We start from the raw sequence: 24,208 nt of genomic DNA on the forward strand, positions 1-24,208 counted from the left end.
AGATCACCAACTACCAGCAAGAAACAAATAGAAAATAGGAAAGATCAACAGGCAGAGTAGAAAACAGATACTGAAAAAAGAAAAGAAAAAAAAAGGATTAAATGTGATATCTTTAAGCATTTTAAATCAATATTTAAAGAGTGATACAAACGACCCGATAGAAAAATGAGCAAAAATACGAGGGAAAAGAAAGGCCCATAAGCTCTCTTGCAGCAGGTCACCACAAGCTCCAGAAAGAATCCGCCCTGGAGGACAGGGGTACACAGGGCGACACCAGCAGAGGCGGCAGGGAGGTGAGAGGCCCTCCTGCAGCAAGGAGGTGAGAGGCTCTCCTGCAGCAGGGAGCAGGGCCCAAGAGGAGCAGTTTCCCACCTGACCCAGGCCTCCACTCTTGCTGTTTCCATCCACACAACCTGAGCTTAGGGTGTCCCAGCTGTGGAGGATGCTGATTGGCTGCACCGTTTGTGACGTGTCATGCAAACTGTCCAATCAGGGAGGTGACATCCAGGAGTCTTGACATCATAGTCCTCTGTCCTACAGTTCTGCGGGTGCGCCAGTTCCTAGGAGACAGCACCGCTGACCCGAGGCTCCCAAGCCAATCGGAATCCGCTACTTTCCACCTTCACTGACGGCAGGGGTCTGGAGGGCAGAGACGCTGGACACCTAGGAAGCTGACCACCACGACACGGTGAGTGTGTGGGCCCGGGTGTCTGGGGGGAAACGGAGCCACTGGAGCTGCTGCAGGGCCAGGAGTATGCGGGCCTCCCGGAGGTCATCTCTGGGCTCTGTGGGCACCACACTACCGCAGGTACGGCACATTCCTTGGTCTCCTCTGACCCTGGGTTGGGGGAGACTGGCACCGGAGACCCCCGACACCCTGGGCCTTCCCTGCTCGCAGTGACTTGGCATCCCTGGAGCCACCCCTGGGCAGCTGTGTAGCGGCAGCCCCGCGTCTCCCTGGGTGTGCAGTGGGGCCTGAGCTGTCACTAGGGAGACTGTGGGTTCTGTGTATGGGGTTCATGCGGGCCTGGAGCTGTCCTAATGCGGCCCTCGGTTCCTCCTTCCTTCCCTGTGAGGACTTGATTCCCCCCAGTTTTCTAAATACGTGTGCAGCAGGGTCTTGTCCAAGATACTGACCTCTTTACTTAGCTGTTCCTAGATGGGTCTCTGTTTTCTGTTTCCAGTAACCTAGTAACATAGATTAGGTAAGATAAAAACAGAAGTGTTGTGTGACCCTGGGTTTTCATCTAGGTTTTAAAGAGGCAGCGGGGCCTGTAATTTTACATTTGGCTGTCATCTTAGCACTTACAGGCTCCCTTGACAGGCTGTGGACTGTATTAACACTTTCAAAATAGAAATTTTGGCTCCTTAAATTTATGAGTGTTTTAAAAATTTTGTTCCAAGAAAGCCTTTCCAATCCCGAATTTATATCTAGTTTACTGTTATTTTGAATTTATGTTTTCATATAGGAGCCCACTTCTTTTTTGCTTGTTTTAATTTTTTCAAGATTGTTGGAATATAATTAACAGAATTTGTGTATATTCAAGATACAAAACCTGATGTTTTATATGTGAAAGGATTTTCAAAAGTTATGGAAAATTCAAATTATCTTCTAATCTTATTTTTTCATAAACTTTTTGGAATTCTCTTGTACATATACACGAATCGTGATGAAATAAATGATCAGGACATATCCATCACCTTGCATTGTAACATTTTTAAAGAATGTATAAGATATTAGCAAGTTGTGAGTATGTAATAGAGTATTCTTTTAAATACTGTGTTGAATATTTTAAATACTGTGATTAAGATCTTGAATTAATTTATCTCATAACTGCACATGTTTTCCTATTTCCTTTGCTCTGATCCCCTGACAACCACCACTCTTTTCTGTGATTGTGATTTTCTTAGATTCCACACACAATTGAGATTGTGTGGCATTTGTCTTTTAGGGCTGCAACAGCTGGAGCTGGGCCTATCTGAAACCATGATTCAGGAATTTCTTCAGGTCCTCCACCTGGGTGCAGAGGCCCAAGCACTTGGGCCATCTTCCACTGCCTTCCCAGGCCATTATTCAGAGAGCTTGATCAGAAGAGGGGCAGCTGGGATATGAACTAGCACCCATGCTGGTGCTGCAGCCAGAGGCTTAATCTACTACTCCACAGAATAGGGCCCTTTCTCATAAGAAAATTGATCTTTACAAAATTAAGAAAAATGAAGCTTTCTCATGAAAACAAAAAACAACTAATGCTGGCATTGTGGCACAGTATGTTAAGCTTCTGCTTTCAATACAGCATCCTTATCAGAGTGCCAATTCAAACCCCAGATGCTTTGCTTTTGATCCAGTTTTCTGCTGATGTACCTTGGAAAGTAGCAGACTATGGCTTGTGTATTTCAGTAATTGCCACTGATGTGGAAGACTTTGTTGAAATTCTGCTCCTGTCTCCAGGCTGGCCCAGCCCTTGCTATTACTGTGTTTGGGGAATGAACAACTGTGTGGAAGCACTCTCTCTCTCTGTGTTTTCCTCCCTTTCAAATAATAATTATTTGAAAAAAGCAAAACACCACCTATCTGTTTCCCCAGAGTTACACTTCATCCTGAAATAGGCATATGTCCTCATAATTACTGTGCATGTTTAATTTTACTAAATAGGCATAACTAACTTGTATTATTTATTTATTTATTTATTTATTTATTTATTTATTTATTTTTGACAGGCAGAGTGGATAGTGAGAGAGAGAGACAGAAAGAAAGGTCTTCCTTTTTTGCCGTTGGTTCACCCTCCAATGGCCGCTGCGGACGGCGCATCGTGCAGATCCGAAGCCAGGAGCCAGGTGCTTCTCCTGGTCTCCCATGTGGGTGCAGGGCCCCAGGACTTGGGCCATCCTCCACTGCCTTCCCGGGCCATAGCAGAGAGCTGGCCTGGAAGAGGGGCAACTGGGATAGAATCCAGTGCCCCGACCGGGACTGGAACCTGGTGTGCTGGTGCCGCAAGGCAGAGGATTAGCCTGTTAAGCCACGGCACCAGCCCTGTATTAGTTATTTATTGCTGTGTAGCAGTGTTCCCCAAAACATAGCAGCTGTTTGCCACCCTGCGCTGTTCCTGAGAGTTAGTGATGGATGAGTGGCTGCGATGGTTGAATGGTTGACTCTGGCCCTGGGTCTACAGAGATCACTTCTATTTACTAACTTACTGGCAGAAATGCTCCATTTCTCATCAAGTGATCATCAGCACAACTGCCTGGATATCTTCAAAACAGGGCACTTGGTCATCACATAGCAAGTCATCTCAGAGACAGTGCAACTGAGCACCAAAGACAGAAGCTATCATTTTATTTTAATCAAATCTTGGAAGTGACAGCCACCACTTTTGCCATATTCTGTTGGCTCCACTGGGCAAATATTTTGCATGTGGGAAGTAACTAGAAAACCTAAACACCAGCAAGGAGGGTTCTTTGGGAGTCACTGTGTAGCTGTTGATTTTGTTATTAGAATCAAATTTTCTAAATATATGTTTCTATGAAATCAAGATAATTTGTTTTTACTGCTGTGTCGTATCCTATTGTATGAATAGACCTAGATTAGGTATTCTGTCTGTATTGACTGATTTGAGAGTGGTTTCTAATATTTGCAATTATAAATAGTATTGCAATGAACAGATTTGTGTTGTGAAAGGAATCTTCTAGAATTGAAAATTTTAAGTGTTTTTGTATGCCAGTTTTCAGCATTACAACAATTGTCAAATTTTATTGCAGAAAAGCTAGATCACCAAAATTATATATGAATTTCAGTTCCTTCAAACTGTTACCATATTTGCATTTATTCCTATGCTTTGCCAATCTGTGTGATAGAGAGTCCTATTTCAGGTGGTATTTTCAAGATCACGTATCTTGGAATATGCTTATGGTATGCTGATCTTGATCTCTGAAGATGAGGTTTTTGTTAGTCTCATGTATGATTTTCTACTTTTTTTACTGGTATGTATGGGTTTCTTGGGATATTAATCGTTCCATGTTGTATCTCCTAATTACTCTGATTTTTCTGTTTATCTGTTTTTGGTGTTTTTACTTACATTTTTAAAAAATTTAGTATAATCAATCCCATCTTTCTCTCATGACTTGTATTGTGTGCCTTAAGAAATTGTCTGAATCTGAGAAAATATAGATGGTTTTTCTTCTATAGATACCTATACTTTTTTTTCTTATTTTTTTCCTAAAATGTGAACTAGGAATATAATTTTTTAAGAACACTTGATTTTCTCAGAAATATTTGTTGAGTTTATAATGGTCCCCCCTTATTTTTCCAATTTTTATTATGAACATTTAATATATAGAAACCAAATAGCATACACTGACATTCTGCATGTAAGCCCTGTAGATTTAATAATTTCTAACATTTTGCTGTGCATCAATTGGAATGTGGGCACATTTTTGGCTGAACTATTTGCAAATAAATTGCAAGCATCATACAGGTCACACCTCAGTATATCACTATGCATATTAAGAATATGGACAGTCGCATATAAACACAATATTATTATTACACATGAAACACTAGCAGTGATTTCCAAATAGATTTTCTCCATTGTCACAAATATGATGTTTTAATTTTTTTAAGGGCCAAAATTTATACCTTTGTAGAATGTATCATATTGTGTTTTGTCTATTTCCTAATGTTATCAATTAATGATAGGTTAGCCTCATATTTCCTGAAAATTTGAAGTTATATCTAGAGGCTTAGTTTCAAGTAAAATATATTTTGGCACAGTCCCCACTGAAAGTTTAATAGCCACTTTGTCATGTACCAAGTCCCTGTATGTACCTGGGCTCTTTCTGAGCATCCTATTCTGTCTCAGGAAAGAATTCTGTGACCCTCCACTACACCACATGGCCCTAATTTCTGTAATGATACTAGAACAAGGGTCTGTAAGACCTTGATCTTTGTCCTTATACTTAGTGTCCTGCTTAGTTTTGCAGTTTTAATGAGCTTATCAACATCAACATCTTTCAGAAATCCTTGTGGGATTCTAATTAGAATTACATTAAATTTCTTGAGTATAGATTAATTAATTGCTATATTTTCCCCATGAATGTACTAAATTTCTCCATTTGTTTCCATCTTCTTTTATGTCCTACTATAATGGTTTATAATGATATTTTCCAGAAGGATTTTCTTATAATTCTCTTATGAGGTACCTCACAGTTCTTATTGTTACCGTAAGTGGGATTGTATTAAATTGCATTTTCTAGCTGATTGTTTATTGTATAGTCATATAATTGTTTTGTATATTAACCTTATTTGTATATTAATTTGCAAATATACTTTTTATAATTTCTATTTTTTGTATCATGTATTATTCTATTTGTAAAGCTTCTTGAGGCAATATTGTATAAATATTATGATAGTGGTCATTTTTTTCTGTGTCTTTCCTTTAAAGGGAAAATGGCAGGCTTTTAAAAAGTTCATGTAAAGTGCATACTATGCAAATATTATTTATGGATTTCAAGAAATGTTAGCACCAGATCAACAGATCTTTTAATTCTCTTTTCCCATGAAGTACTTTGAAGTGCCTCATATTCCCCATGCTTCATTACTGAGTGTGATACACAGGGCAGGTTGTTGTATTTCCCTTCCTATTCCTAAATGTAGAGATCCTGTTATTCTTAGTCTATTAGCATGAACAGAAAAACTCTTTGGCAGTTTCTAGTAACATTAAACACAGGCTTACTTCATGAGACTCCTAGGTGTATACAGAGAAGTAGAGGTCTGAGTCTACTTACAGACCTAACTGGAAGGTTCATAGCTTATTCATAATTGTAGAACTACTTAAAACCACCATTTTTTTCAAAATAGAAACAACTCAAAAGATCACTAAGGGAGAATCTTTATCTTTGGTATATTCTATATAATTTCTTCAGATGCATCTTGTACTGGTCCAATTCTCTGTTAAGCTCTGTGCACTGTCCTATATTCAGTAATTTTCTATTTAATTGACTATATTTCATCTGTAGAAATTTTGTTCTATTTCTTTCAAATTGTACAAGCTTGCTTTTCTATAGTATCATGTAATAATTTTATTGTGGCTTGTACTTCCTTTATTTATTTATGTAATTAAAAGGTAATAAAATTTCCAAAAGTTATAATACATGGTGCTCATGCCCTCAGAATATCATTGCCTGAAGTGCTTCCTCATTTTTTTTGGAAACTCATGGTCTAACCTACAGATGTTTTAAGTTTTTAACTAGCTGCTTAATCCAATCTTATTTTTAGAACAACACAAGCTGTAATAGATACCATTGACATACGCCCATTCACAGAGGTGAAGTAAACCTCCAGATTAAATTACTAGAACTAAAATTGCTGAGTTAAGGGGCATAAGCATTCATAATTCTGATGCACAAAGTCAACTGCCTTTTGTAGATGTGATCATTGGAACTGGCTACCCCAGTTTGCTGGGTTTGCTTACAATGGTTTGTTTCTCCAGTCAGTCTTGCCAACGTGATCTTTTCAGATTTTTAGGAAATTTACCAATATGACAAGGAAAAATGATGATTGCTAATTTTTTGGTTTTTTATTTCTGCAAGTGAGATTGACTTTCTGTTCATAAATCTAAAGATGTTTGTCCTTTTCTTTAAACAGTCATACATATGATGTATATACATATTCTTGTCCATTTTTTCTGTTAGGTTTTTAGAATTTTATATTGATTTGTAGCAGTTTCTTATGTAATTTCACCCAACTGTATGATTCATATCTTAAGTTTTTTTTTTGTTTTGTTTTGTTTTGTTTGCAGCTGCTTTGAACTTTATTTGCGAAAACCAGAAGCTTAACAGTATCAAAGGGGCACACAAGGTGGCCTGTGGCCTTGGGCTGCCACGGCTGTCCGAGGAGTGGGAGCATTGGTTCAGCACCAGCGGTTTGCCAGGCTACATGAGGCCCCAGCCCTCCGCGGAGGCGCCCGCCCACAGCCCTGCGCTCAGCAGGCAGCTCAGCAGCGGCTTCCAGCACAGGGCCGACCGCTGGCACATGTCCCTGGACGGGAATCACTTCGCCCCGGGAGCTGACAGTCAAGACCGAGGACAGCGTGGTGGAGATCACCGGCAAACACGAAGAGCGACAGGAGCACGGCTACATCGCGCGCTGTTCCACCCGGAAGTACACGCCTCCCCCGGCGTGGACCCCACGCTGGTCTCCTCCTCGCTGTCCCCTGAGGGTGCGCTCACCGTGGAAGCGCCGCTGCCCAAGCCGGCCACGCAGTCGCGGAGATCTTCATCTCGGTCACCTCCAAGGCCGGTGCCCAGATCGGCGTCCCGAAGCCTGGAAGTCGAAGCAGCCTTCGGCCAAGTAGAGCGGCCTCCTGCGCTGCCCAGCCGCAAGCCCCTGCCTGTATGCCCTTTTGATACTGTTAAGCTTCTGGTTTTCGCAAATAAAATTCAAAGCAGCTGCAAAAAAATTCCTTATGATGCATTGTGTGTTAAAATGTTTACTTCTGTGAATTTAAATAATTCAGTCTTTGAGTCTGTTGGATTTACTGGCACATTTGAAGTGGCTTTACCTCACTGAAACATAGTATTTCATGATTTATTCAAGCTGTGTGTTACCTTACCTGCCTCAACTGTGTGGTTTAAACACCTCCTCCCTCTGGGTGGCTAGCCCATTTCCTTTAACATTTATTGAAAGCCATCTTAATTAATCTGAAACCACAACTGTTGTACACCAAATTCTAGTAAACATTTTGGATACTTTTATTTATGTATGTATTTTCTGTTCTAATTCAGTGATACATCTTACAGCATTAGTTCCCATTTTTCCCAAGAATCACTGCTGTGCATTTTTAATTGTCCTTTATGAACACTTGAACACTGACTTCAGCTTGTTTAGTTCCTTAAAATCTTCTCATTATGTTAGTGAGTGTGTAATCAGTCCATTCATGGCCATGATGTAATCATTTGAAAAAATTTTATTAAAATAAAGAGAGCAAACTTCATGTATCTCAGTTACCAGGCTGTTTTGACTGTAACTGGCCCATAGAATGTCTTAAAATCTGGTCTTGTGATGCTTGCAGCTTTGTTTTTGCTGTTTAAGATTGTGTTTGCTATTTGGTGTCCCTGTGCTAACATATGGATTTTAGCATTACTTTTTTAGATATGAGAAAATGTCCTTGGTATTTTTATTGGAATCTCATTGAATCTGTAAACTACTTTTTGTGAATGGACATCTTGATGACATTCATTCTTCCATTCCAAGAACACAGGTGTTTTTTTCAAAATTTTCCTTCTTCTATTTCTTTCTTTAAAATTTTATAAATTTCACATCCTTGGTTAAATTTATTCAAAGGTATATAGATTTGTAGTAGCTACTCCGAATGGTAGTGATATTTCTGTTCTTTCTCAGCAGTGGCATTATTTGTGTATTCAAAGGCAATTGATTTTTGTGCACTGATTTTATATCCTACAGCTTTACCAAGCTCTCCTATGAGTTCCAATAGTCTCTTAGTGTAATTTCTCCAGCTGATTTTCTATTCATAAACTTTCATATGCACTTAGAATCTGTTTTCATGCTCATTTTCAGATGACCTTTGCTTACTTTTGAGGAATTTTGATGTAACTAAGTTTTTTAAAAAATCTTGCAACATGCAAATTTCAATAGAAGTGTCATTATTTTAAGTCTAATATTCACCAGGAATGATAGCATTCACTATATGAGAGTTAGAGTGATTTTGCTTATATTCTTTGTATGTGTCAATTTGATCAATAATTCTAACCATTCCCCATATAATTGTTTCTCAGTGTTATTGTTCTTACCATTTTTACCCAGTTGTACTCACAGAAATACCAGGATCATTTTATATTGTTATGTTCATTCTATTTTTAATTCTAATTTGCCTCTCTGTTGCATTCCAATGTAAATAAACGTCCTGGTAAAATAAAAATTAAGCTCTTGCAAACCATTATTGGGATTTTTACCATTTTCATTCTTGTTAATAATTTCAATAAAAATCTGTAAATCAACTAATGAAGTTTTAGTTACACATTTTCTGAAATTTGGATATAGGATTCATTCATACTTTGAATGATATATGTTCCTTCTTATTTCTTTTTTTTATTTGTAGACACCAAATTGAAATCGGTATTTAATTCTTTTTTCTTTTTTTGTTAAGATTTATTTATTTATTTGAAATTCAGAGTTACATAGAGAGGAGAGGCAGAGAGAGAAAGAGAGGTCTTCCCTCTCTTCCATCTGCTGGTTCACTCCTTAATTGGCCATCACAGCTGGAAAAATTAGTATTGAATTTTTCAATACATTAAATTTAGACACTGATATGTTTAATTTATTCTATCAAGTTGCAAGAATGGTTCTCAATTTATCTTCCTACAGCTTTCTATGCTTTGTAAATGAAATTTTAGGGATTTTTAAAAAATATTTCCTTTATTTGTTTGGAATTTTTGGACACATCTGTAGACATTTCTCTGTTACTTACAGCAATAAAATATAATATTTAATATATCAGAATCCTTTCTAGTTTGTGTTGAGTTAACTTCCATGTATAACACAAATAATGAATAATCTGTTTATTTTATAACCATAAGCTTAACCATTGGCCAATCTCAGCCATGGGAATATCATTGTGAGATCATCATCATTCCCAACATTGTATAGGTTTACTGGAAACTTTCTGGTACATAGCTTCTCAGAGTCATCTTAATCAGAGGTTATCATTCTCTCTCCTCAAGGTAATACACACATGTACATATATTTGTAAAAATAATATACATAAAGCCATATGTATGTATTTCTTTAATTTTTATAGTACTCTGAAAAACTCATAGTTTTTTGATGATTCTGAAGGACCCTTATAGGGGAGAGGGACAAGAAACTAGGCCTGGGCAAAAATCAGGGGCTTCTTAAGAGGTTAGATGTTCCCCAGAGTCTAGCGGGCAGGACATTCTCTGGGAAGGAAAAGTCAATCCCCTTCAGAGAACCTCTAGGCACTCCCAGAGCAGAACTGCCCCTCCCCTCCGTGAAACCTCTGGGCGCACCCAGAGTAGAGCTGCCCCTCCCCTTCAGAGAGTCTCTAGGCACGCACTTATGATGTCACTGTGACCGGCCAATCCTGTAACACCTCAGCACTCTCCCTCAGCATCCTCCGGTATGCTAATTGTCCCTCCAAACCAGCCAATCCCGTGCCACCTCTGCATTTTCCACCAGCAATCTCCACCAGCATTCTTTGCCAGCATTCTCCCATATGCTAATGGTCCCTCTGAACTGACCAATCCTACGCATGTGCATTAGGAATATGCTAATTCATTGTCTATATAACCTGTGTGAAACTGCCGCTCAGGGCTCCTCACTACCTGAGGTGGGGGCCCGTTTGCGCAAACGTTCAATAAAAACCACGTGCTTTTTGCATCAACTGGTCTGGAGTCTGGATCTTTGGGCGTCCTCCCGAGCAAATGGGCATCTCTGCAACTGAGAGGTCCAACAATTCAAATTTTCTTCTATACATCTAGATACTGGTACATGTTATGACAATTTGACAATTATGTAAGGGCAAGGATCTTAACCTGGTTTTTAATCCTACAATTTAATTTCTGGTTTATTTTATTTTAGAGATTGTTAGGTGAACACAAGCAGGGTATGAGCTACAATATGATGTTTTATTTATGTTACTGTAATGACAAGGGATTGCCTTATTAGGGGACCCTGAACTACACCATTCCAATGAAAAGTAAGTTATACAAATTTTGAATGTGTAGCTGTAGATATAAATATATTCAGTTTTATGTTTTCTGATTATTGGCATAATTTTGTTTTATTTGCATACTTTTTTTCTTATTTTCTATTTTTAATTTATATGTAATGAGCTATTATTTACAAAAATCCCTTATATGTTCTTATCACATTATTATTGTTATTTTCAAGTAACTGAATTCACAGTAAAGTAATTATAATTTATATTATAACAAGTATACCTCTTTTGCATATTTTGTTTTACCTTTGAGTTTATTCTTCTCACCTGTTTATGTGAAAAGTAACCCAATGGAAGCCTATCCTAGGACTAAACCTATTAGTATGTTGCTTGGCTTTTACCATTGAAAAGGCTATCAGCATACTCAAAACTTTGTTAATTTTCTTGGCCAGTTTTATTTTTATGGCTCATCAAAAGCACTTCTAACCCATGTTATTATTCTACATTTGCAGATTATACATTTTTAATTTTTGGTGGTTTATATGAGTGTAAGTAAATCATTGGTTCTTGATATATTCAAAGTGTAGATGTAAATATATCTTTCATTTAAGATTTTTTATATAAAAGGTATAGTGTTTTCATCCTCATTGCTTTTTATTTCATTTCTCAAGTTAAGTGCACTTTTAATAGACATTGGTTTACCCCACCCAATTATCTTGTGTATGTTGTCATGCTATTATTGCTCCTGCATTATTGATCACTGCTACTTCCAGTAGCTAGAATATAGGTGATATAAAAATGTGCATTTCTAAGTTGTGCATTGTTTTATTTATTGTTGTCTTTTAATTGATTATTGTGACCTGTTTATATCATCAACATCCTATTATAAGCCAAGTCTACTACTATATTGAGGCCATCTTTGCTGTTTTTTTGTGACATCAACAAGTTAGAAATTATCTGAATTCTTTTGTGTCTATTTCATGTCCCCATATTTTCAAAGCCTTCTTGACCCACCATTCTCAATTTACAGGGGAATTTTCTGGTCTTTCAGAGGACAATAAATTTTTGAACTTCTTAAGAGTATCTGTAAATACAAATATTTTTCCTTGAGATTTGCATAATTTCCAAGATCTTTGTGTTATTTTCATTCATTTATCCTTATTTCCCATGTGAAATGTACTTTAACAGATTCCCTTCAATTTTCTTATCACTTTGTATTCTCTCCTACAAAATAACAGTTCTACTAACAGTAATAACCCTATAATTTATACTTTAGTATAAAAATATTTTAATCTTTGCTTTGGATTGGAATTTATGAATATTGCCCAATTATGTCATCAAATCATATTATGTACCAGTGGTAGCACTGTGAATATTTGTATACATTTGTTCAATTTTTAATTGTGTTGTCCATTCCTTCAACATGCATAAAGTAACTTAACTACTTTTTAAATTCAAAATTCCTCAGAGCCATCTAGGTCTGGGGTATTGTTTTACTATTTCAAGGACTTTTTTAAAACTCTGTATGGATTTTTATGGAATTATATATCCCATCGATGTTGAAATTTTTAATAGTATACTTCTAGATGAAGGACTTGTTCCTGTAAGATCACTTTTGAAGGCACATGATATTTTCTGGAATTTAGTTCCTGCAAATTTTATGATTTTACATGTCATATTAATGGGAACTTAATCATTATATTTGTTCATATTTTCTTTGTATTCACCCATTTTCCAGGAAAATACAGTTTTCATTCACAATTGCCTTATTTTTATCATGACATTTACATCTCTTTTTCTTTTGCTTTTGAATTCAATGCTATTGTCTATATATAATTTCAGTTTCTTAGTATATCTTGTTCCTAGCATCTTGATTCTTCATACATCTTGATTGGCCTTTTCCTTATAAGATTGGCAGTTACTGGCTGGTGCCGTGGTTTAACAGGCTAATCCTCCGCCTTGTGGCACCAGCACACTGGGTTCTAGTCCCGCTCTGGGCTCCGGATTCTATTCCGGTTGCCCCTCTTCCAGGCCAGCTCTCTGCTATGCCCCGGGAAGGCAGTGGAGGATGGCCCAAGTCCTTGGGCCCTGCACCCGCATGGGAGACCAGGAGAAGCACCTGGCTCCTGGCTTCGGATCTGCACGATGCACCGTCCGCAGCGTCCATTGGAGGGTGAACCAACGGCAAAAAAGGAAGACCTTTCTTTCTGTCTCTCTCTCACTATCCACTCTGCCTGTCCAAAAAAAAAAAAAAAAAAAAAAGGTTGACAGCTACTTAAAGAGCTTCTAAGTTGTCTGAATGATCATACACCAATATTCTTTGTCATGGTTTAAGAATCGCACATTTTTTTTTCCAATTTCAGAGTTTTGGAAAACTCCAAATTTATTACTTGCATTGAAAATTTTCAGTTTCATTCTAGTGATAGACTCCATTAGGATTTTTCTGTAATGTGACATTTTTTCTTGATTTAATTCCTGTAATATATAATATATTGGATCCGTTAAAACTGAATAATTGAACATAATAATGAAAGCAAAAAAAGAAAAAAAAAGACTTTTCATTAAATTCCCTTGCATTTGCTTGGCACTTAGTAATTACTACTACCAAGCTACTCAGTTCTGTAAGGTGTCTGGCGTGTAACAAATCTTCCCAGGCAGAGGAAGCAATTAATTCACAAGCTTCTATTGGGATTCTGTTCTGGGGTGAGGTTCCCTGGTCCCAATAGAGCAGCTGGGAGGGCTCCTTTTATAGATACAGTGAATGGGGGTTAAGGTTGAGGTGGGTCTGATCCTAATTGGTTGACGTTTAGGTACCTTTAGGGACCTTGACAAGGACTTTTCTTCCCTGAAAGTACAGGTAGGGACTCTCCATTCCTGAAAGTATAGGCCTTCCCTCCTTGCAGATCCCAAAGCTACCAAGTTCTGTACAAAGTACTCACAGTTTATATAGCAAAACAAATGGCATTTTTATTTTTCTTTGATTTTATTACTTTCACCATTGCATATCATAAGTGCCCTAGTCTAAGCAAGAAGTAAGACTACTAGTTACTGGCTTTTATTCTTTCTACAGAGTGTACATACTACACATCACATTCTTTTTAACTTTTTATTTATATAAGTTGAAAAAATAATTTATTTCATATAAGCAGTTAATAGGAATGGCCAGAGTTAATGGACGTGACACAGGCAAGATGAATGCCTGGAGGATTTCAAAAGTTGTATGATGTGGATTTCATTAACATTTTAATTGTAATGTATCTTTTATTCTTCTCTCACCCTAATGGCTCCATATCAAAAAAAAAAAAAAAAGGAGGAAAAACTGCTGACAATGAGGAAAATATCAACACACAAAATTTAACAAATTAAAGGAGCAAAACCCAGTGAACATCCAAGGCCAGGAATGCAGTGGGCAGAGACTGGGCTGGTAGAGGGGGTGGGGCGGGGGCCATGGTCACAGGAGAGACCCAGGGCACCTTCCCCACCCCCAGAGGTCCCTCCAAGACCACCCAGCAGCTCCAAAAACAGAGTCTCCAGGGAAGGGAGGGGAGGGGAGGCTCTAGGCAGAGCAGACCTGACCCCAGAGTGGGGTGAGGGCTCAGGAGGTACCACTGCCTCCAGCTTTGAAAGGTTTCAAACCACACCTGCCTCTCACAGGGAAAGCCCCCAGGATTTTTATTTTCAATCAACAAACATGAGCAGGGACTCTGTTGTACCCAACACTTGCCCACAGTCAAGCTTCCTTTCACCACCTGCACCCCTCTGCCCATCCCCAACTGGCTGGCTGGGAAGCCACCACACCCCAGAGCCAGACTGCCCTCAGGGACCCAGTGCTGGGCCTGGTACCAGGCCAGAGCCAGCCCTGAGGGGGCCAGTTACTGCTCACCCTGTGACTATATATGGCCACTTTCAGCCCCTTCAATTCCTGCCCCCACCCCTGCCTGCTTCCCAGGTATGGGGGTAGGTGCTGGGCTGGCCCTGGCACTCAGGCCTAGGCCCAGGCCCATCCGTGGCCATGTGTCCTCTGGGATGCAAGGATCCCATGAGGAGGGGGAGGGAGACCCCACATCAGCCTCCGTCTCCCAGGACTGACAGATCAAGGCTCCTTTGGGGGGGGCTTCAAGCCCCTCCCAGAAGTAGGGTGGCTGCTCCCCCAAGGTCACAGGGCCTGGGGCTGACCCTGGAGACCTGACCCCAGGGATTGGGAGGGTGGCTACTCCCTTAAGGTCACAGGGCCTGGGGCTGACCTCAGAGACCTGACACCAAAGTTCCTGCTTCAGACTGCCTGCCTGTGGATCCAGGAGACAGAAGCCTGGGATAGGGCCCAGTGGCCCAAGGTCAGGGTCATATCCTCCTTGTCCACTCCCAGGGTGACACTCTCCTGCCCCAAGGACAAACATACATCAGACACAGGACCCCACATCCCCTCCCCACAGGCCCCCAAGTTCCCGAGCCAGCTGGCCTTGCCCAGGATGCCCGGAACTCCCAGGAGGGGCTGGTGCAGGTGGCAGAACCAAAGAGCTCGGGCTAGCAGGAAGCATATTTTGCAAATGATCTCATTGGGAGTGGGCCAGGCCTGCAGAGAGCAAGGATTTGCTAAAAACTGAGGTGACCAGGACCCCCACCCCCACCTCATAAAGCAGGTGGGAGGTAGCCTGACCCCTCCCCCACACCTCCACCCCAGAGAACACAGCCTGCCAATCACATGTCCTGAGGCACCCTGGAGGGGTTCCCTGGATGCCCACTTGGGGAGCAGCAGGGCACAGGCAGTCCATGGAGGCCAGGGTCTCTGCAGATGCTGGCCCCCAGCAGGCCAGCCCTACACAGCAGTCACCCTCTCAGCATCCAGGCCAGACCCTCCAGGCTTCAGGCAGCCCACCCTCCCAGCAGCATGTGCATGGGCTGGGGCCCCCGCCCCTGAGGGAAGATGCCCTCACCCTGGCAAAACCCCAGTCTGTCAGTCCAGTCTCAGGTTCTCCCTGCCCCGGGCACCCTGGCCCAGGACAGCTGACATGACTATGGACAGCTGCCCAGAGAAGCTGCCATGGCGGGAGGCTGGCCAGCCTGGACCAGAGACGCTTAGGGCAGCTCCCATGGCCAGGGCAGGGACTGGTCAAGCTCCCACTGTGGAAGTCTACAGACACGCGGGGCTGCAGCAGGAGGGCTAAAACACAGGCTATGGGTGATGACCCAGGGACTGGACACTCGGCACAACATTCCCATGGGCTCCCAGAGCCCAGGAGGGCATCCCAGCCCCAGAGCCCGAGGGAGGGGACATCAGAACACTGCATGACCCCGGGTGTTAGCATGCAGGAAGGAAGCAGGCCAGGGAAGGACAGGGTGACCCCCAGGGTCACGAGATGGCGAGGGACAGGTCATGGTCTGGCCAAGGTGGGATGGCCGGCAGCCTGCACACCAGGTGAGATGCATGGGTTCAGGAGGGGAGCCTGGAAAGAAACACTGCGCAATGCCCATCCCAGAAGGTTCCAGAGCCCACACTGCCCACCAAGCTGTCCAGCCCCACACCTCAAAACCACCACAGCCCCTGCAGGGGAAAGATAGGCTCGCTCGTGCCATGGACTAGATGCAAGACACTGGCTCTGAGGTTTTCCTCTTAATTTTTACAATGATTCATTTTCAGTTTGTATTGCACAAGCTTAACCTCCACTAAATAAAGAGTTCAACAAGTAGTGAGTAGAAAAACCCCTGTTCCTTAATAGTATAGACAAGAATCAGGTTTTAAGATGTTAATTGTGCTCATATACATTACCTTTTTTAATCACAAATCAGGGAAAGCATGATATTTGTCTTTTTGTACCTGGCTTATTTCATTAATGAAAGTGGTTTCTAATTATATCCATTTAATTGCAAAGACAGGATTCCATTTTCTGAATGGATGAGTAGTAAAACAACTTTTTTCCAGTCTGCAGTTTATGGCTATTAGGGTTGATTCTATATTTAGCTTTTGTGAATTGAGCAGAAAAGAGCATGGAACTACAAATAAGTCTTTTATATGTTGATTATATTTTATTTAGGTAAATTCCCAAGAATAAGAAGACCACATCATATGGTAGATATATGGTACATATAGATTCTATGGAATCTTCATTCAGTCTTCCATAATGATTGTACTAGTTTGCACCACCAACACTGTATAAGGATACTTTTTCCCCCACATCCTTACCAGTGTTTACTAGTTTTTACTTTTATTTTTGGATGGTAGCCATTTTAGCCAGTGTCAATTGAAACCTCATGTTGTTTTTTGTTTCCATTTCCCTGATGTGTAGTGATCCTAAACAGCTTTTTATGTGTCAGCCATTTGAATTTCATCATTAAAATTGCCTACTCATATCCTATGTCCATTTCTTGACTGGATTGCTTTGCTTTTGTTGAGTTAATTGAATTCTTTATATATATACTGATGGAAATCTTTTACCAGTTCAATAGTTTTCAAACATTTTCTCCCATTCTAATAATGGCCTCTTTACTTTGTTGATGGTTTCCTTTAAGCTTCTAAGCTTGATGTAATACCATTTTTCTATTTTTGCTTTGATTGCCTATGTTTCTGTGGTCTTTTCCAAGAAGTCTTTCCAAATGCCAAGATTTTGCAGAGTTTTCATTTAGTAATTTGATGAAATCATGTTATGAATTTAGATTTCTGATCCATTTGGAGTTGATTTCTGTATAAGGTGTAAGGTAGGCATCTTGCTTCATACTTTGGCCATGAGGGGATCCAATTTCACAACATCAGTTTTTGAAGACTGTCATTTCTTCAGGAATTGATTTTTAGTTCATTTGTCAAAGATCAGTTGATTGCAGATGTATGGAATCATTTCTGGGGTTTCTATTATGTTGCAGTGCTCTATATGTCTATTTTTCTGTCAGTACCAGGCTGTTTTGATTATAGCTGCCAGCATTATGTCTGGTATTGTGTTGCATTGTTTTTGTTATATAAGACTGCTTTTACAATATAGAGTGTGCTGGGGCGGAGCCAAGATGGCAGATAGTGAGGACGTGTGACTTAGCTTGGGAAAATAAAATTTCATAAAAGTGGAATTACTGTAGCCTCAGGAAAAGACTCAAGGAAAAAACTGCAGAGGAAACGCTTCCAGATCTAGTGGAAGTGAAACAGAGGACTTACAGGGAGCCCACCGCGTGGAAAACCAACCGAGACGAGCCGAGCGGCAGGAGAGGAGCCAGAGCCACAGAATCTCGCCAGCGCGGGTACCCGAGGATGGTAAGACAAAGACCTCAGTAACCCAAGACATTGGCGGGGGGAAGAGGCCTCTCCCTTCACTCACCAAGCAAAACAAAGAGCACCGTGATTTTACATATGTAAAGTGCAGCCAAACTCAGTAACTTTAGCGAAACTCCAGAACACATTGAGGGCTGCATAAACTCTTTGTGTGGTCCCAGGGGTAGATCAAACAAATACTCACAGAGGCCAGATTTCAACTACCCTCAACTCAACTCCCAACTGAGTCAAAAAAAAAAAGAGAGAGAGAGAGAGCAAGCCAGCAAGGAGCAAGTGAGTGAGCAATCTGGGAGAGTCACTCTTTACACAGCCTTAAACCTGAAAAATCAAGCATAGCTCTCTGGCCACACCCATCACAGCCCCCTAAGGATTCAACAAAGCAGATAGCTCACTTAGAGGCATAGTATAAAGAGAAAAAAAAACACCACAGGAAAAAAAAAAACACCATAAATTATCTCCAACATGCCAAACAACAAACATAGAAGCCGAGGTAACAAGAGCAAGGAAGACACTATGATGCCCCCAAATGAAAAAGATACCCCAGCTCAAGATTATGAAGATGATGAGATAGAGGAAATACAAGAAGCTGATCTCAAAAAAATTATAAGAACATTAAGAAGTTCTCAAAAACAAATTTTTGAACTACAGAAATCCTTAATGGACAAGATAGAAAATATCTCCCATGAAAATGAAATATTAAGGAGGAATCAAAATGAAATGAAACAACTAGTAGAACAGGAAACTGAGATAGTGACCAAAAACCACAATGAAATGAAGAACTCAATAGATCAAATGGCAAACACATTAGAGAGCCTTAAAAACAGAATGGGTGAAGCAGAAGAGAGAATATCGGAATTAGAAGACAGAGAACAGAAAAGGAAACAGTCAAATCAAAGAAAAGAAGAAATCAGAAATCTAAAAAAATACTGTCAGGAATCTACAGGATACTATTAAAAAACCCAACATTCGGATTCTAGGAGTTCCGGAAAGCATGGAAAGGGAGAAAGGATTAGAAGGCCATTTTAGTGAGATACTAGCAGAAAATTTCCCAGGTTTGGAGAAGGACAGAGACATCCTAGTACAGGAAGTTCATAGAACACCTAATAAACATGATCAAAAGAGATCCTCACCACAACATGTCGTAATCAAACTCACCACAGTGAAACACAAAGAAAAGATCCTAAAATGTGCAAGAGAGAAACACCAGATTACTCTCAGAGGATCTCCAACTAGACTTACAGCTGACTTCTCATCAGAAACCCTACAAGCCAGGAGAGAATGGTGAGATATAGCCTAGGTACTAAGAGAGAAAAACTACCAGCCCAGAATATTATATCCTGCAAAGCTCTCATTTGTGAATGAAGCTGAAATAAAGACCTTTCAGAGCAAACAGAAATTGAAAGAATTTGTTGCCACTCATCCTGCCCTGCAAAAGATGCTTAAAGATGTCTTACATACAGAAACACAGAAACACGGTAACCAATATGAAAGTAGGTAAAGGAAGGAAACCTCGCAGCAAAAGACCACAAGAATCTCAAACCAGATATTAGAAAATATCTTTGGCAAATGGCAGGGCAAAGTTACTCCTTCACAATAGTCACATTGAATGTTAATGGCCTGAACTGTCCAGTTAAAAGACACCGATTGGCTGATTGGGTTAAGGAACAAAACCCATCTTTTTGCTGCTTACAAGAAACTCATCTTTGCAACAATGATGCATACAGACTGAAAGTGAAAGGCTGGAAAAAGATATACCATGCCAACAGAAATGAAAAAAGAGCGGGCGTAGCCATCTTAATATCGGACAACATAAACTTTACCACAAAAACTGTTAGGAGAGACAAAGAGGGGCACTATTTAATGATTAAGGGATCCATTCAACAGGAAGATATAACAATTATCAATGTATATGCACCTAATCACAGGGCACCAGCTTATTTAAAAGACTTGTTAAGGGACTTAAAGGGAGAGTTAGACCCCAATACAATAGTACTGGGGGACTTCAATACTCCACTCTCCGAGATAGACAGATCAACAGGACAGAAGATCAACAAGCAGACAGCAGATTTAAATGACACTATAGCCCAAATGGATCTAACAGATATCTACAGAACATTTCATCCTACATCTAAGGACTTTACATTCTTCTCAGCAGTATATGGAACCTTCTCTAGGACTGACCACATACTAGGCCATAAAGCAAGTCTCAGCAAATTCAAAAGAATTAGAATCATACCATGCAGCTTCTCAGACCACAAAGGAATGAAATTGGAAATTAGCAACTCGGGAATCCCCAGAGCACGTGTAAACATATGGAGATTGAACAACATGCTCCTGAATGAACAATGGGTCATAGAAGAAATTAAAAGAGAAATCAAAATTTTCTGGAAGTAAATGAGGATAACAGCACAACATACCAAAACCTATGGGATACAACAAAAGCAGTGTTAAGAGGAAAGTTTATATCAATAGGTGCCTACATCAAGAAATTGGAAAGGCACCAAATAGATGAGCTTTCAAGTCATCTCAAAGATCTAGAAAATCTGCAGCAAACCAAACCCAAACCCAGTAGGAGAAGAGAAATAATTAAAATCAGAGAAGAAATCAACAGGATTGAATCCAAAAAAAATTACAAAAAATCAGCCAAACAAGGAGCTGTTTTTTTTAAAAATAAACAAAATTGACACCCCATTAGCCCAACTAACTAAAAAAATAAGAGAAAAGACCCAAATCAATAGGATCAGAGATGAGAAAGGAAACATAATAACAGACACCACAGAAATAAAAAGAATCATCAGAGATTACTACAAGGACTTGTATGCCAGCAAACAGGGAAATCTATCAGAAATGGACAGATTCTTGGACACATACAACCTCCCTAAATTGAGCCAGGAAGACATAGAAAACCTAAACAGACCAATAACTGACACAGAAATTGAAACAGTAATAAAGGCCCTCCCAACAAAGAAAAGCCCAGGACCAGATGGATTCACTGCTGAGTTCTACCAGACATTTAGAGAAGAACTAACTCCAATTCGTCTCAAACTATTCAGAGCAATCGAAAAAGAGGGAATCCTCCCAAATTCTTTCTATGAAGCCACCATCACCTTAATTCCTAAGCCAGAAAGAGATGCAACATTGAAAGAGAATTACAGACCAATATCCCTGATGAACATAGATGCAAAAATACTCAATAAAATTCTGGCCAATAGAATGCAACAACACATCAGAAAGATCATCCACCCAGACCAAGTGGGATTCATCCCCGGTATGCAGGGATGGTTCAACATTCGCAAAACAATCAACGTAATACACTACATTAACAGACTGATGAAGAAAAACCATATGATTCTCTCAATAGACGCAGAGAAAGCATTTGATAAAATACAACACCCTTTCATGATGAAAACTCTAAGCAAACTGGGTATGGAAGGAACATTCCTCAATACAATCAAAGCAATATATGAAAAACCCATGGCCAACATCCTATTGAATGGGGAAAAGTTGGAAGCATTTCCGCTGAGATCTGGTACCAGACAGGGATGCCCACTCTCACCACTGCTATTCAATATAGTTCTGGAAGTTTTAGCCAGAGCTATTAGGCAAGAAAAAGAAATTAAAGGGATGCAAATTGGGAAGGAAGAACTCAAACTATCCCTCTTTGAAGATGATATGATTCTTTATTTAGGGGACCCAAAGAACTCTACTAAGAGACTACTGGAACTCATCGAAGAGTTTGGCAAAATAGCAGGATATAAAATCAATCCACAAAAATCAACAGCCTTTGTATACACAGGCAATGCCACGGCTGAGGAAGAACTTCTAAGATCAATCCCATTCACGATCGCTACAAAAACAATCAAATACCTTGGAATAAACTTAACCAAGGACATAAAAGATCTCTACGATGAAAACTACAAAACCTCACAGAAAGAAATAGAAGAGGATACCAAAAAATGGAGAAATCTTCCATGCTCATGGATTGGAAGAATCACTATCATCAAAATGTCTATTCTCCCAAAAGCAATTTATACATTCAATGCAACACCAATTAAGATACCAAAGATATTCTTCACAGATCTGGAAATAATAATGCTGAAATTCATATGGAGACACAGAAGACCTCGAATAGCCAAAGCAATCTTGTACAACAAAAACAAAGCTGGAGGCATCACAATACCAGATTTCAGGGCATACTACAGAGCAGTTGTTATCAAAACAGCATGGTACTAGTACAGAAACAGAAGGATAGACCAATGGAACAGAATAGAAACACCAGAAATCAATCCAAACATCTACAGCCAACTTATATTTGATCAAAAATCCAAAACTAATCCTGGAATAAGGACAGCCTATTCAATAAATGGTGCTGGGAAAATTGGATTTCCATGTGCAGAAGCTTGAAGCAAGACCCATACCTTTCACCTTACACAAAAATTCACTCAACGTGGATTAAAGACTTAAATCTATGACCTGAAACCATCAAATTATTAGAGAGCATTGGAGAAACCCTGCAAGATATAGGTACAGGCAAAGACTTCTTGGAAAAGACCCCAGGAGCACAGGCAGTCAAAACCAAAATTAACATTTGGGATTGCATCAAATTGAGAAGTTTCTGTACTTCAAAAGAAACAGTCAGGGAAGTGAAGAGGCAACCGACAGAATGGGAAAAATATTTGCAAACTATGCTACAGATAAAGGGTTGATAACCAGAATCTACAAAGAAATCAAGAAAATCCACAACAACAGAACAAACAACCCACTGAAGAGATGGGCCAAGGACCTCAATAGACATTTTTCAAAAGAGGATATCCAAATGGCCAACAGACACATGAAAAAATGTTCAAGATCACTAGCAATCAGAGAAATGCAAATCAAAACCACAGTGAGGTTTCACCTCACCCCTGTGAGAATGGCTCACATCAAGAAATCTACCAACAATAGATGCTGGAGAGGATGTGGGGAAAAAGGGACACTAACCCACTGTTGGTGGGAATGCAAACTGGTTAAGCCACTATGGAAGTCAGTCTGGAGATTCCTCAGAAACCTGAACATAACCCTACCATACAACCCAGCCATCCCACTCCTTGGAATTTACCCAAATGAAATTAATTTGGCTAATAAAACAACCATCTGCACATTAATGTTTATTGCAGCTCAATTCACAATAGCTAAGACCTGGAACCAACCCAAATGCCCATCAACAGTAGACTGGATAAAGAAATTATGGGACATGTACTCCATAGAATACTATACAGCAGTAAGGAACAATGAAACCCAGTCATTTGCAACAAGATGGAAGGATCTGGAAAACATCATGCTGAATGAATTAAGCCAGTCCCAAAGAGACAAATATCATTTGTTTTCCCTGATCGGCGACAACTGAACACCAAAGGGGAAACCTGTTGAAGTGAAATGGACACTATAAGAAACAATGACCTGATCAGCTTTTGTCCTGACTCTAGATGTACAATGTAATACTTTATCCTTTTTAGTATTTGTTGTTGTTGTTGTTGTTCTAGTTCTAGCAGTTGAACTCTGCAATTAACACACAATTATTCTTAGGTGTTTAAATTTTAACTGAAAAGTGATCCCTGTTAAATTTAAGAGTGCAAAAAGAGAGGGAGGAGATGCACAATTTGGGACATGCACAGTCAGTCTTGCCCCAAATGATGGAGTTAGAAATGTGCCAGGGGATTCCAGTACAATCCCATCAAGGTGGCATGTACCAATGCCATTTCACTAGTCCAAGTGATCAATTTCAGTTCACATTCGATGGCCTGGATAGGTCTAAGAAACAAAGGGATCACACAAACAACACAAATGTCTGCTAATACTAACTGATAGAATCAAAAAGGGAGAGAAAGATCCAGCATGGGAAGTGGGATACACAGCAGACTCATAGAATGGCAGATGTCCTAAACAACACTCTGGCCTCAGAATCAGCCCTTAAGGCATTCAGACCTGGCTGAAGAGCCCATGAGAGTATTGTAGGCATGGAAAGCCAAGATACCATGGAAAAGGAAAAAAGAAGAAGACCTAAATGAAAGATCTCTGTTAGTGAGATCCCAGTGGAAAGAATGGGGCCATCAAAGAAGGAGGTACCTTTCTCTGAAGGGAGGAGAGAACTTCCACTTTGACTGTGACACTATCGGAATAAGATCAAAGTCAGCGAACCCTAAAGGCTTCCATAGCCCTGGCAACTGATGAATAGAGCCTAGGGAGATTAGTGACGCCATGAACAGGAGTGTCAAATTGTTAAGTC

The 24,208-nt window shown here is 40.0% G+C and overlaps 1 pseudogene; it reads left to right on the forward strand.

The window, feature by feature from the left end:
* Positions 1-1,019: 1,019 nt before the first annotated feature.
* On the forward strand, positions 1,020-7,401 carry LOC133754172 (heat shock protein beta-1-like; annotated as a pseudogene).
* Positions 7,402-24,208: the final 16,807 nt, after the last annotated feature.

This window comes from Lepus europaeus, chromosome Y (assembly GCF_033115175.1).
Source record: "Lepus europaeus isolate LE1 chromosome Y, mLepTim1.pri, whole genome shotgun sequence".
Classification (NCBI taxonomy): domain Eukaryota; kingdom Metazoa; phylum Chordata; class Mammalia; order Lagomorpha; family Leporidae; genus Lepus; species Lepus europaeus.